Genomic DNA, 15,376 nt, shown 5'->3' with positions numbered 1-15,376 from the left:
TTGCTGTCACAAAGTTTCTTGCTGGAAGAAGTTCTATCACATTAATTTGGAGTAGTCGGTGAAGCAGTCTGAACAGCATCTACCTTCGAAACAACAAAAGATTTCTTCTTCCTGTTATTACGCCTTTTCTTGAACACTCGATTGCTGAAACGGTGCATATTGATACCCACAAACCAAATGCGTAAAACAGGTACGAGCAAAATTCGTCAAATACGCAAAATTGAACAGCTAAACAGCACAAAGAGAACTCCACAAGTCAACACACACGAAATAGCGTTTATGTTTAGCGATATGAACAGTAACTTGTCACAGCGATAAAGCCATACAACGTTGGAAAACAAAACACTGTCTAATTCCGCAAAGGTAGCCTGCTTGCAGCCAGCGAGCGGCGCCGTCAGAGGTGACACACCGAGTCGCTACAATCGTTCACGCGGCGCCTCAACTTTGCAGCGATAAAAAACACACTTAGAATTCACTTGGAAGGGTGAAACTTGATTTGTTTTATTCAGAAAACTCTAAATAATTTTATAATGAAAAAACAAAAAACGTTAATTTTGTCATTTTCATCGTTTCGGCTCCCATTAAGGTAAGTTTCTGACGCTGTACAAAACTACTTTTAAGAACAACAGTTCGACGCGGACATTCCTGTCTGAAGTGACCGGTTTCCTTACATAAATGACACTCAGCTTTCTGACTTGTATAAACAATTTGTGCCTTACACCCACAAACAGTTATTTGAGACGGAATATTTCTCTTAACGTCCATCGCTACACAGCGGACCCCATTGAAACATTGCAATTTAAAGGAAGCGACCATCTTTCATTTGCAATTGATTTAACGTGCCCGTAGTTTGAAAGAGCTTCCTTAATCTTATCATTTCCAATTTCAATGGGAAGATTCAAGACACGAACGCTTTTGTAATTAATGTTAGCTCTATAGATGGGAAACGATAAATTTTATAACCAATTCTATGGACAAAATCAGCTTCATTTCCCCACTTTTGTAACACATTATCAACAGTCGGAGAATTGAATAGCTTGACAAAAACACAATATTTCCCCTGATCCAGTTGCCAGGTATGGACGATTTCAGAATTGAGACTGTGAAATACAGTCATATATTTCCAGTGATGTGGGATGAACAGGACGGGATTCCAAATACCAGAGTGTTCTTCCTGAGGTTTGTAGCCATCGTTAAGCCAGCGACGAAATTTCTGTTAAACAACCGAAATTCCAGTTAGCAGCATCACGATCAGAAGGAGCGATCAGATCACAAGGACAGCACACAGCGAAGCACAAGTACAGCGATGTAAACATGGAAGTGCAGCGCAGCAGTAAACCACATCCACTTGCTAGCGCGGCTGAAATGGAACTGCGCTACGGTCGCGTTGTCGAAACTTCATTAACATTACGGGTATTAGCAGTACGCATGAGACTTCAACATCGCGTGCGGGATGAGCCGAGCGGTCTTAGGCGCTGCAGTCATAGACTGTGCGGCTGATCCCGGCGGAGGTTCGAGCCCTCCCTCGGGCATGGGTGTGTGTGTTTGTCCTTAGGATAATTTAGGTTAAGTAGTGCGTAAGCTTAGGGACTGATGACCTTAGCAGTTAAGTCCCATAAGATTTCAAACACATTTGAACTTCAACATCGATTTTCTCGGAAATTGGAGGCCGTCGCATGAACATCCGATAGCTATGTACTCAGGACAGGCCCTTCTATAACGTACGTGTTGTTGTTGTTGTTGTCGTTGTGGTCTTCAGTCCAGAGACTGGTTTCACTGTGTTCTCCATGCTACTTTATCTTGTGCGAGACTCTCCGAGTAACGACTGCAACCCACAGCCTTTGGTATCTGCTTACTGTATTCATCCCTTGTATTCAACCCCCCGTCTCCGTCTACGATTTTTACTCTCCCACGGTCCTCTCCTGTACTAAATAGGTGAATAAGAACGAGGAATATGTTCGGTACTTTCTGGTTAATTGCATGATTTACCTATCTAATCTTCAGCATTCTTCTGTGATACCACATTTAAAAAGCTTCTACTCTTTTCTTCTCTAAACTGTTTATCGTTCATGTTTCACTTCCATTCATGACTACACTCCATACAAATCCTTTCAGAAAAGAAATTGGATTCCAAAAAGAACGTTCTGTCTTCAATCAGTTGGGGTGCGAACCAAGCGTATTTGATGATCCCTATGAAATCAGATGGACTAGATTCATGCAGAATTGAAGAATCTATGTTTGATGTTAAGAAATTTGTCTTCTGCAGAAACGCTTTTCTTGCTGTTACCAGTCTACATTTTACATCCTCCCTACTTCGACCATTATCAGTTATTTTGCTGCCCAAACAGGCAATCTCATTTACAATTTTAAGTGTCTGTTTCCTAATCTAATTCCTTCAGCATCACCTGATTTAATGTGAATACGTTCCATTATCCTCGTTTTGACTTTGTTGCTGTTCATCTTATACCCTCCTTTCAGGTTACTATCCATTCCGTTCAACTGCACTCCAGAGTCCTTTGCTGGCTCTGGCGGAATTGCAATGCCATCGGCAAACCTCGAAGTTTTTAGAATGATGAAGTTTGGAAGGTAGGAGACGAGGTACTGACATAATTGAAGCTGTGGGGATGGGTCGTAAGTCGCGCTTGGGTAGCTCAGTTGGTAGAACACTTGCCACCATAGGCAAAGGTCCCGAGTTCGAGTCTCGGTCTAACACATTGTTTTAATCTGCCACGAAGTTTCTCGAAGTTTTATTTCCTCTCCTTGTACTTTTTAACTCCCAGTCAAAACTTTTCTTTTGTTTCCTTTACTGCTTGCTCAATATAGAGATTGAAAAACATCGGGGATAGGCTACAGGCCTGTTTCACTCGCTTTTGAACCACACCCTTCCCTTCCACGCTCCTCGACACCTAAGACTCACAAAAATCCATGGTTAACAGGTCTAATGCTCCATTTGTAAGTAGCTGGACGAAACACGTCGATCATCGTTAGGTAAGGCTAATAGATCGTTTACCTATCTATCTATCTTACCTTTCTATCCACATGTCTACAATTCACACTTGAGTGCCTGGCACAGGGTTCTTAGGTCTACTATCAGACTATTTCTCTACCGTTCCACTCTCTAACAGTGCATGGGATAAACGACCTTTAAATTCTCGAGCTCTCATTTCTCTTATTTTATTATGATGATCACTTCTCCCTACTCAGGTTGTCAGCAGTAAAATATCTTCACATTCAGAGAAGGAAGTTGATAATGGAAATTTCATGAAAAGATCTCGCAGCAACGGGAAACGTCTTTGTTTTAATGATTGCAGCCTCAACTCACTTCTCGTGAGACTCTCTCCCCTATTCGATGATAATAAAAAACGTGTTTACCCTTCTAGAATGTATTCGATGTCTTCTCTCAATGCTATGTGGTAAGGATCCCCTAGAGCACAGCAGTACTCTATCAGAGGACGAACAGTTGTAGTGTAGGAAGTCTCTTTCGTAGACCTGTTGGATGTTGTATGTGTTTTGACTGTAAAACGTAGTCTTTGATTTGCTTTCCCCACAACATTATCTGTGTGATTGTTCCAACTTAAGTTGTTCCTAAATGTAATTCCCTACTACTTAGTTCATTTGAGAGCCTTTAGATTTGTATGACATGAAGTTATAGTGAAACAATTGCCACTTTTTTCATTATTTAGATATCGTATGTAAGCCCTTTTACAATTGATTTTGATTTTCTGATGACTTTATTAGACGGTAAAAGAACACATCATCTGTGAATAATCGGAGGGTGCTGCTCAGATTATCTCCGAAATCTTTTATGTTAATTAGGAACAGGAACGGGCCTATAACACTTCCTTGTGTCTTACTCGATGATTTTCCGCCAGTTACTTCGGACTGTGACCTTTCTGTGAAGAAATCACGGATCCAGTCACATAACTGAAGCGATACTCCACAGACATGCAATTTCATTACAAGTCTTTTGTGAGGAACGACAGAAAAAGCCTTCTGTACATCTAGAAACCTGGAATCAGTTTGAGACCCCGTCGATACCACTCTTCACTTCGTGTGGATCAAGAGCTAGTTATGTTTCACAAGAACGAAATTTTCTGAATCGCTTCTGACTGTGTCTATGGACCATTACCTTCAAGGTAATTCATAAAATTCGAACACAGTACACGTTCCAAAATCCTACTGCACGTCAGTGATGTGGACCTGTAATTCAGCGGATTACTCCTGTTTCCTTTCTTGGACATTTGTGTGACCTGCGGAACTATCCGTTCTTTTGCTATGGATCTTTCTTCGATCAAGCGGTAGATTACTAAGTATGGGGTTATTGCATCAGCATACTTGGAAAGAATATGATTGATATGCTGTCTGTACCAAAAGACTTCCCCATTTATGTGCTTTAAGCTACATCGCTCCACTGATTTAGATTTGCTGGATGGGAATTCTCGGAAGAAAGACAACGTACCTGTTGGGAAAATTTAGAGAACCTGTACTCGAAGATGACTTTGCGGCCATTATGCTGCCAGAAACGTGTTCCTCGCTTAGCAGAACGGTTGTTATTCCCTCACTCAATACGCTCATGGAGTAGCAAAGGAAATCGGTAACACTGGTACGATGTACACTACGCTGGGCTCAGAGAGAGTGCCATAAAGCATAAGGGCAGAAGAGTAGTGCAGAGGCTGTATAGAGAAGAGGTGGCTGTGATAAGATGTGGAGAACATCAAGAAGAAGTTACTATTAAGTAGAGTGTACGACACTGTTGCTTATTCTCTCTTTTCTTGTTCAATGGAGTCACTCAAACGACCATAACCGAAGTCAGGGGAAACGAGGAGCTATAGGAGGATCATAATTCATGGTAAGGAAATAGACATGTTGACATTTACTGATTATAAAATGTGCGTAAAGTGAAAATGCGGAAAGCAGGCCGCCGTGGCCGAGCGGTTCTAGGCGCTTCAGTCTGGAAAAGCGTGACCGCTACGGAAGCAGGTTCGAATCCTGCCTCCGGCATGGATGTGTGTGATGTCTTTAGGTTAGTTACGTTTAAGTAGTTCTATGTTCTAGGGGACTGATGACCCCAGATGTTCAGTCCCATAGAGTCAGAGCCATTTTTGAAAATGCGGAAAAACTAGAAGTTATGCTGACCCAGACGGAAACCACTCTCACCTCTTCCTATAACATGAAAATTAATAAACGTGGATGAAAAATCATAAAAAGGGACCGTGCCCGCTGATCATCACAGATTTCGTCCAAATTTATTTTCCCATACAGTGAGAAAACTGAGTGTTCAAGATGGCCAAGGGTATATATATATATATATATATATATATATATATATATATATATATATATATATATATATGAGCCACTAATGTTATTTTCCAGGCAGCGGCTGGCGCAGTGGAAAGATTTCAGAACGACAATCCGATGGTCGTGGGGTCGAGTCCCTCTCTGGGAATTATTCCTTTATTTTCGATCTTTACGTTACTTACACAACAAATAAACCGAAGAAATGTTCATTATATTGTACTTAGTATTATTTTCACAGAAGGCATGAAATGAAAAGGCAAATCAAAAGTTTGAATTGCAATAACATGTCCTAGAAAGGATAGTACTTACGGCGTCCGACGAGGACTCTGCAAATAACTTTCCAAGAAGAGATTTTATTAGAAGCGAACAGGACATGTGATTGCCTTAGTTTCAGTTTGACTTTCGAGCATGCCTGGGCAGCTGCACGGGAGCAAAAGGTTCCTGATGCAAATAAAATCGATCAATTGACCTTTGGGGACCCCCCTGCGGGTCCGGGGATTAGAATACGCCCGAGGTATTCCTGCCTGTCGTAAGAGGCGACTAAAAGGAGTCCCACCCCCTCAAGGGGGTCGTTAGCGCCTGCGTCCGGAGACGGACGGTTCCACGACCTCTATTTGCGGTCATTTTGCTTTTTCACTTCTCGTTTCTTCCTTCCTTTGGTTGGTTCCTTTCTTTGCTCTTCTCCACCTCACTGTCTTTCTTACTCTTTCCCTTGCCTTCTTCTCCTTGCCTTCTCATTGCCTTCTTCTCCTTGCCTTCTCATTGCCTTCATCTCCCTGCCTTCTCTAGTCTCCGCCTCGGCGTTTGAGACAGTCTGTCCTCTCTCTCCCTCTCTTCTTTTTCCTCTTCTTCCTTCCTCCCTGTGCGTGCCTGAAGGCCGACCCACGCGTTCGCACGCGTAGCCGGTGACGGGGTAACGCGTAATTCCCCGCCCTGGGTAGACATGTAAGGCACGCACGTACCCCCTGGTAAAGGCCAGGCACAGGGAGGGGTGATTGCCTGAGCTGATACCTTCTGACCATGCCGATTGGTCCCTCCGTCTGTTTCTCGGGAGGTGTGACCTGAGGTGTAAACATTCACCTAAGGCGGGAGTGCCCTCTGAGAGGGTCCCCACAAGGAAGGAGCGCGCCATCGGAGACGCTTGAAATCATGGGGGATTCCTCCGCAATGGATTTCACTCCATCTCTCTCGACTTCTGCCCAAAAACGGAAACATGACACGCCACCAGTGACAAAAGTACTACCGCCTGCCCCACAGTTCCTCGTCGCTTCTCGCTCTGAGGACGGAAAGGATTTTTCCTCTGTCAACCCTTTCGTTATCCAGAAGGGCGTAGATGCCATAGCCGGATCTGTCAAATCTTGTACCAGGTTGCGTAACGGTACCTTATTACTAGAAACTGAGAGCGCCTTTCAGGCACAAAAACTGCTTCGGGCCACACTCCTGTACACGTTCCCTGTCCGGGTGGAGGCTCACCGAACTTTGAATTCGTCTCGTGGTGTAGTCTATACTAGCTCCCTCGACGGACTGACTGACGAGGAGATTCAATCTTTCCTCGCTGAGCAGGGCGTGACGGCTGTCCATAGGGTCATGAAAAAGGTCAACAATGACCTTGTACCGACCCGGACACTTTTCTTGACCTTCGATTGTGTTAAGCTGCCATCGCGCATCAAGGCGGGCTACGAGGTTATTTCTGTTCGCCCCTATGTCCCGACACCTACGCGCTGCTACCAGTGTCAGCGTTTCAATCACACTCGACAGTCTTGTTCCAATGCGGCTAAATGTGTCACTTGTGGCAGGGATGCCCATGAGGGTGACTGTCCACCTCCGTCTCCTCGTTGTGTGAACTGTCAGGGTGACCATGCCGCATCCTCCCACGACTGTCCTGTTTATAAGGAAGAACGCTGTATCCAAGAAATTCGGGTCAAAGAGAAAGAGTCCACCTCGGCTGCTCGCAAGCTATTGGCTAGTAGGAAGCCCACGCTGCTCCCAGCGGGGAAATACAGTACTGTCCTCGCCTCTCCTCGGACTACCAGGGAGGTGGCAACCCAGACATGCGATCTGACCTTCAGCACCACGGTCGTCCGTTCGGCCAGTGCTAAGATCGCGCGGTCGACGTCTCCTCTTCGTCCCATCACCCCACAGACACCAGCCCCTTCATCAGCTTCTGCTAAGACGAAGACCCAGAAGTCTGATGCACGGGCCTTCAAGAAGGAACCGTCCCGTGCAGACTTCCTACGTACCGCGACCTCCCAGCCTTCGACCGGTACTTCCACCAAACGTCCTTCCAAGAAGGCTTATGGGAAGCACAGTTCTCCTTCTCCGCCACGGCGCATTTCTTCTCCTGCGCCACCCAGCGGTTGCCGCCCCAGGCCGTCATCCGTTTCGCCTGGCCGCACCACTGGTAGCCGAACATCTGGCCGTTCACCGGCGGAGGAAGCTCCCCCTCCCGGCCATCTTCCCAAGATGGCCGATGAACCTATAGACCCAATGGGCGATGACTGTCCGCCTACTGATAGCGGCGGCAGTGCTCGCTCGAAGCCAGGCCCTCAGCGGCCTTCGAGGTGACCCCTTCTTTCATCTTCCTTTTCTTCTTACGATGGCACTTATTCACTGGAATATTCGCAGCATTCACTCCAACCGAGAGGACTTGCAGTTGCTGCTCCGCTTGAACCGTCCGCTCGTCGTAGCCCTCCAGGAAACGAAGCTACGCCCCTGCAATCAAATTGCCTTGGCACACTACACCTCTGTGCGTTTTGACCTACCCCCTGTGGTAGGTATCCCGGCTCATGGAGGGGTTATGTTGCTGGTCCGGGATGATATTTACTACGATCCCATCACGTTGCACACCGGCCTGCCGGCAGTTGCCATCCGCATTACTCTCCCCACTTTCACATTTTCCATTTGTACCGTTTACACTCCATCTTCATCTGCCGTTACCAGGGCAGACATGATGCAACTTATTGCTCAGCTACCTGCACCATTTTTGTTAACTGGCGACTTCAATGCCCACCATCCCCTTTGGGGCTCTCCAGCATCCTGCCCGAGGGGCTCCCTGTTAGCAGACCTTTTCAACCAGCTCAATCTTGTCTGCCTCAATACTGGCGCCCCTACTTTTCTTTCGGACACATCTCACACCTATTCCCATTTACACCTCTCTATATGTACTCCCCAACTTGCACGCCGGTTTGAGTGGTATGCACTTTCTGATACATATTCGAGCGACCACTTCCCGTGCGTTATCCATCTCCTGCAGCATACCCCCTCTCCGTGCTCATCTAGTTGGACCATCTCTAAAGCAGACTGGGGGCTCTTCTCTTCCAGGGCGACCTTTCCGGATCAAACCTTCACAAGCTGCGATCGTCAGGTCGCACACCTCACGGAAGTCATTCTCGCTGCTGCTGAATATTCCCTCACCCTACTTCTCCACGTCGCGTACCGGTCCCCTGGTGGACCGCAGCATGTAGAGACGCTTTACGTGCTCGTCGACGTGCTTTACGCACCTTTAAACGCCACCCTACAGTGGCGAATTGTATCAATTATAAACGATTACGTGCACAGTGTCGTCGTATTATTAAAGAAAGCAAGAAAGCCAGCTGGGCTGCTTTCACAAGCACCTTCAACAGCTTTACTCCTTCTTCTGTTGTCTGGGGTAGCCTGCGCCGGCTATCTGGCACTAAGGTCCACTCACCAGTTTCTGGCTTGACGGTCGCGAATGACGTCCTTGTGGCCCCTGAGGATGTCTCCAATGCCTTCGGCCGCTTTTTCGCCGAGGTTTCGAGCTCCGCTCATTACCACCTGCCTTCCTCCCCTGCAAACAGGCAGAGGAGGCTAGGCCACCTAACTTCCGCTCCTCGAATCGTGAAAGTTATAATGCCCCATTCACCATGCGGGAACTCGAAAACGCACTTGGCCGATCACGGTCCTCCGCTCTAGGGCCTGATTCTATTCATATTCAGATGCTGAAGAACCTTTCTCCTGCGGGTAAAGGTTTTCTTCTACGTACTTACAATCGCATCTGGATTGAGGGACATGTTCCCGCATGCTGGCGCGAGTCTATTGTTATCCCGATTCCTAAGCCGGGGAAGGACAAGCACTTGCCTTCCAGTTATCGACCCATTTCGCTTACCAGCTGTGTGTGTAAAGTGATGGAGCGAATGGTTAACTCTCGATTGGTTTGGCTGCTCGAGTCTCGACGCCTACTTACCAATGTACAATGTGGATTTCGTAGGCGCCGCTCTGCTGTTGACCATCTGGTTACCTTGTCGACCTTCATTATGAATAACTTCTTGCGGAAGCGCCCGACCGCGGCTGTGTTCTTTGATTTGGAGAAGGCTTACGACACCTGTTGGAGGGCGGGCATTCTCCGCACCATGCATACGTGGGGCCTTCGCGGTCGCCTCCCTCCTTTTATTCGTTCCTTTTTAATGGATCGACAGTTCAGGGTACGTGTGGGTTCTGTCCTGTCAGACACCTTTCGCCAGGAGAATGGGGTGCCACAGGGGTCAGTTTTGAGCGTCGCTCTCTTCGCCATCGCGATCAATACAATAATGGATTGCCTCCCAGCTGATGTATCAGGCTCCCTTTTCGTGGACGATTTTACCATCTATTGCAGCGCGCAGTGTACACGTGTCCTGGAGCGCTGTCTTGAGCGTTCTCTTGACCGTCTTTACCCCTGGAGTGTCGCCAATGGCTTCCGTTTTTCTGCCGAGAAGACGGTCTGTATTAACTTCTGGCGCTACAAAGAGTTTCTCCCACCGTCCTTACGACTCGGTCCCGTTGCTCTCCCAATCGTGGAGACAACAAAATTTTTAGGTCTTACATTTGACAGGAAACTTAGCTGGTCTCCACATGTGTCATATTTGGCTGCCCGTTGTACCCGTTCTTTAAATGTCCTCCGTGTTCTCAGTGGTATGTAGTGGGGAGCGGATCGAACCGTCCTGCTTCGTCTCTATCGGTCGGTCGTCCGCTCCAAGCTTGATTATGGGAGCTTCGTATACTCCTCTGCACGGCCATCCATCTTACGCCGCCTCAACTCCATACAACATCGGGGTTTACGACTTGCGATCGGAGCGTTTTATACTAGTCCCGTAGAGAGTTTTCATGCAGACGCTGGCGAATTGCCACTCACCTACCGGCGCGATATACTGTTTTGTCGGTATGCCTGTCGGCTACTGTCAATGCCCGACCACCCGTCTTATCGTTCCTTTTTTGACGACTCTCTCGACCGTCAATACGGGTTGTATGTCTCTGCCCTGCTACCCCCTGGAGTTCGCTTTCGTCGCCTCCTTCAACACCTTAATTATTCACTCCCTGCAACCTTTCGAGTGGGCGAGAGCCACACGCCACCTTGGCTCCAGGCTCAGGTCCGCGTTCACCTTGACCTCAGCTCGCTCCCAAAAGAGGTTACCCCCGGTTCGGTCTACCACTCCCGTTTTGTTGAACTTCGTTCGAAGTTCATCAATATGACCTTCATTTATACAGATGGCTCAAAGATCAATGACGGGGTCGGGTGTTCTTTTATTGTCGGGGCACAAAGTTTCAAATACCGGCTCCATGGCCATTGTTCGGTCTTCACAGCTGAGCTCTTTGCCCTCTACCAGGCTGTTCTTTACATCTGCCGCCACCGACATTCTGATTATGTCATCTGCTCCGATTCCCTGAGCGCCATCCAGAGCCTCAGTGATCCGTATCCGGTTCACCCCTTCGTGCACCGGATCCAACGCTCTCTTCAGCAGCTGGTGGACGTCGGTTCTCCGGTTAGCTTTATGTGGGTCCCTGGCCGTGTCGGTATCCCTGGGAACGAAGCTGCGGATCCCGCGGCCAAGGCTGCGGTCCTCCAGCCTCGGACAGCTTCTTGTTGTGTCCCTTCGTCGGATTGTAGCAGGGTAATTTGTCGGCGCATTTTATCGCTGTGGCATGCCGATTGGGCTGCACTTACAGACAACAAGCTTCGGGCCTTGAAACCTCTTCCCGCGGCTTGGACGTCCTCCTCCCGCCCTTCTCGGCGGGAGGAGGTCGTTTTGGCCCGGTTACGCATTGGACACTGCCGGTTCAGCCATCGCCATCTGCTGACGGCTGCGCCGGCGCCGTTCTGCCCATGTGGGCAATTGCTGACGGTCCGCCACATTTTAATGTCTTGTCCGGATTTTAACACACTGCGTCTACATCTTAACCTGCCATCTACTCTAGATGCCATTTTAGCGGATGACCCACGAGCAGCTGCTCGCGTTCTTCGTTTTATCAATTTGACAAACCTCTCTAAGGACATTTGATGATGCTGTTGTTTAATCCTTTGCCTGTCAGTCTGTCTATTATCGTGTTTTCCCTTTTAGTTGTTGTTTTAAACTTGTGCCTCGCTGCGCATTCTTAACGTAGTCAGGGTGCTAATGACCATTGAAGTTGTGCGCCCTAAAACAAAAAAAAAAAAAAAAAAACAAAAAAATGACCTTTGGGGACACCGGCAGCACATGCAAATAATAATCTGTAAAATAATAAAAGTTTCTAATTTTATAATGAAGTTCTCGTGTAAGTCATACAATCCCTTCATGGAATTTTATTTGCAAATTCCAAATTTTCCTTTGCCTTTTACGAAAATATACATAAATACACTCCTGGAAATTGAAATAAGAACACCGTGAATTCATTGTCCCAGGAAGGGGAAACTTTATTGACACATTCCTGGGGTCAGATACATCACATGATGACACTGACAGAACCACAGGCACATAGACACAGGCAACAGAGCATGCACAATGTCGGCACTAGTACAGTGTATATCCACCTTTCGCAGCAATGCAGGCTGCTATTCTCCCATGGAGACGATCGTAGAGATGCTGGATGTAGTCCTGTGGAACGGCTTGCCATGCCATTTCCACCTGGCGCCCCAGTTGGACCAGCGTTCGTGCCGGACGTGCAGACCGCGTGAGACGACGCTTCATCCAGTCCCAAACATGCTCAATGGGGGACAGATCCGGAGATCTTGCTGGCCAGGGTAGTTGACTTACACCTTCTAGAGCACGTTGGGTGGCACGGGATACATGCGGACGTGCATTGTCCTGTTGGAACAGCAAGTTCCCTTGCCGGTCTAGGAATGGTAGAACGATGGGTTCGATGACGGTTTGGATGTACCGTGCACTATTCACTGTCCCCTCGACGATCACCAGTGGTGTACGGCCAGTGTAGGAGATCGCTCCCCACACCATGATGCCGGGTGTTGGCCCTGTGTGCCTCGGTCGTATGCAGTCCTGATTGTGGCGCTCACCTGCACGGCGCCAAACACGCATACGACCATCATTGGCACCAAGGCAGAAGCGACTCTCATCGCTGAAGACGACACGTCTCCATTCGTCCCTCCATTCACACCTGTCGCGACACCACTGGAGGCGGGCTGCACGATGTTGGGGCGTGAGTGGAAGACGGCCTAACGGTGTGCGGGACCGTAGCCCAGCTTCATGGAGACGGTTGCGAATGGTCCTCGCCGATACCCCAGGAGCAACAGTGTCCCTAATTTGCTGGGAAGTGGCGGTGCGGTCCCCTACGGCACTGCGTAGGATCCTACGGTCTTGGCGTGCATCCGTGCGTCGCTGCGGTCCGGTCCCAGGTCGACGGGCACGTGCACCTTCCGCCGACCACTGGCGACAACATCGATGTACTGTGGAGACCTCACGCCCCACGTGTTGAGCAATTCGGCGGTACGTCCACCCGGCCTCCCGCATGCCCACTATACGCCCTCGCTCAAAGTCCGTCAACTGCACATACGGTTCACGTCCACGCTGTCGCGGCATGCTACCAGTGTTAAAGACTGCGATGGAGCTCCGTATGCCACGGCAAACTGGCTGACACTGACGGCGGCGGTGCACAAATGCTGTGCAGCTAGCGCCATTCGACGGCCAACACCGCGGTTCCTGGTGTGTCCGCTGTGCCGTGCGTGTGATCATTGCTTGTACAGCCCTCTCGCAGTGTCCGGAGCAAGTATGGTGGGTCTGAAACACCGGTGTCAATGTGTTCTTTTTTCCATTTCCAGGAGTGTATAATAGTATAAACGCTATTTGGTTTTATTTGCAGTTTGAGTAACGTACAAATTTAAAAAAAAAACTTCCGCCGCGTGTGGAATCGAACCCACAGCCGTCAGAGTACCATTCTCTACTCACCCCACTGGTGCCAGATATTGCTAGTTTTTCTAAACGCTTGGTATCTGCAGTTCCATCTCTCGTCACTTTCATTCCTGACCAAGTCCTGAATACACCATTCCTCTGATGATGACCAGTGGGCGCGGTCTCCTTGTTAGTGGAGAGTAAACAAAACGCCGTTCAGTGTTCACTCAACAGTCGGTGATTGAAGGCGGTCGAATTCTTTGCCTACCTCGGGAGTAAAATTACGTCAGATGGAAGATCAAGCAAGGATACTGTAAGCGGAATCCACCAGGCAAAAGCTACCTTTAACAAGAGGATGAACCTATTCACGTGCAGCTGCATAGACAGATGTCTCAGAAAAGGCGTCATGAAGACATTTGTTTGGAGTATGCTGGTGTACGGCAGTGAAAGAGGGTCACTCTGAGGAACAGAGGAGCGCAAAAGAACAGTATTCGACATGCAGTGCTACTGCAGAGTGTTCAAGGTATTCTGGGTAGGCAAGGTACCAAACGGTGCCCCACAGGTCCCAAGGAAGGTCGTCAGATAAACACTGGCACACTGACCAGCCAGAACATTATGACCACCGACTTTCTATCGATATAAACTCGTCCAGGCTATAGGAGCGTCAACTGGCGGTGAATGACCGCTAGTCAGACACACGCACGGTGCATGTTGTATCAGGGAACGTACTGTCCGTGTGTAGAATCGGGAAGGCGAGGGATGTATCTTGAGTTTTACCAAAGACAGATTCGGATGCTCCGGAGGCTCGGCACGACCATTCCGGAAACTGCACGACTTGTCGGGTGTTCGAGGAGTGCTGCGCTGAGTGTTTGAAACGCGTGACTAAAGTAAGGTGAAACCGCATCTAGGCGCCGTGGAGTTGGGTGGCTACCCCTCATTATAGATGTCGGACGCCGTATGCTGGGCGGACTGGTAAAACAGGACAGGCGGCGAACTGTGGCGGAAGTAATATCATACTTTAATGCTAGGCAGAGTACAAGTGTGACTGAACACACGGTGAATCGAACACTCCTAACGATGGGCCTCCGCAGCCGACGACCCATGCATGTTAACACCACGACATCGGCAACTACGACTGAAATGACAGGTGACCATCAGCACTGGACGTTGCCGCAGTGACAGAGCTTTGCATGGTTTTTTTATTTTATTTATTTATTTATTTATTGTTCCGTGGGACCAAATTAAGGAGAAATCTCCATGGTCATGGAACGAGTCAATACATGAAATTATAATACGATATTAGAAACAGATAAAATGAAATATAGAAAAAAAAACATATTCAGGTGACAAGTCATAAGTTTAAATGAAGACAATCAACAATGTAACACTGGAATTTGCTTAATTTTTTAGCTCTTCCAGGAGCTCCTCGACAGAATAGAAGGAGTGAGCCATGAGGAAACTCTTCAGTTTAGACTTAAAAGAGTTTGGGCTACTGCTAAGATTTTTGAGTTCTTGTGGTAGCTTATTGAAAATGGAAGCAGCAGAATACTGCACTCCTTTCTGCACAAGAGTAAAGGAACTGCATTCTACATGCAGATTTGATTTCTGCCTAGTATTAACTGAGTGAAAGCTGCTAACTCTTGGGAATAGGCTAATATTGCTAACAACAAACGACATTAAAGAAAATATATACTGTGAGGGCAATGTCAGAATTCCCAGATTTTTGAATAGGGGTCGACAAGAGGTTCTCGAACTTACACCACATATAGCTCGAACAGCCCGTTTTTGAGCCAAAAATACCCTTTTTGAATCAGAAGAATTACCCCAAAAAATAATACCATACGACATAAGCGTATGAAAATATGCGAAGTAGACTACTTTTCGTGTTAAAGTGTCACTTATTTCAGATACTGTTCTAATGGTAAATAAAGCAGCATTTAGTTTCTGAACAAGATCCTGAACATGGGCTTTCCACAACAGCT

This window comes from Schistocerca nitens, chromosome 4 (genome assembly GCF_023898315.1).
Source record: "Schistocerca nitens isolate TAMUIC-IGC-003100 chromosome 4, iqSchNite1.1, whole genome shotgun sequence".
Classification (NCBI taxonomy): Eukaryota; Metazoa; Arthropoda; class Insecta; order Orthoptera; family Acrididae; genus Schistocerca; species Schistocerca nitens.
The sequence above is the reverse complement of the archived record's forward strand: the minus strand, read 5'-3'. Positions refer to the sequence as shown.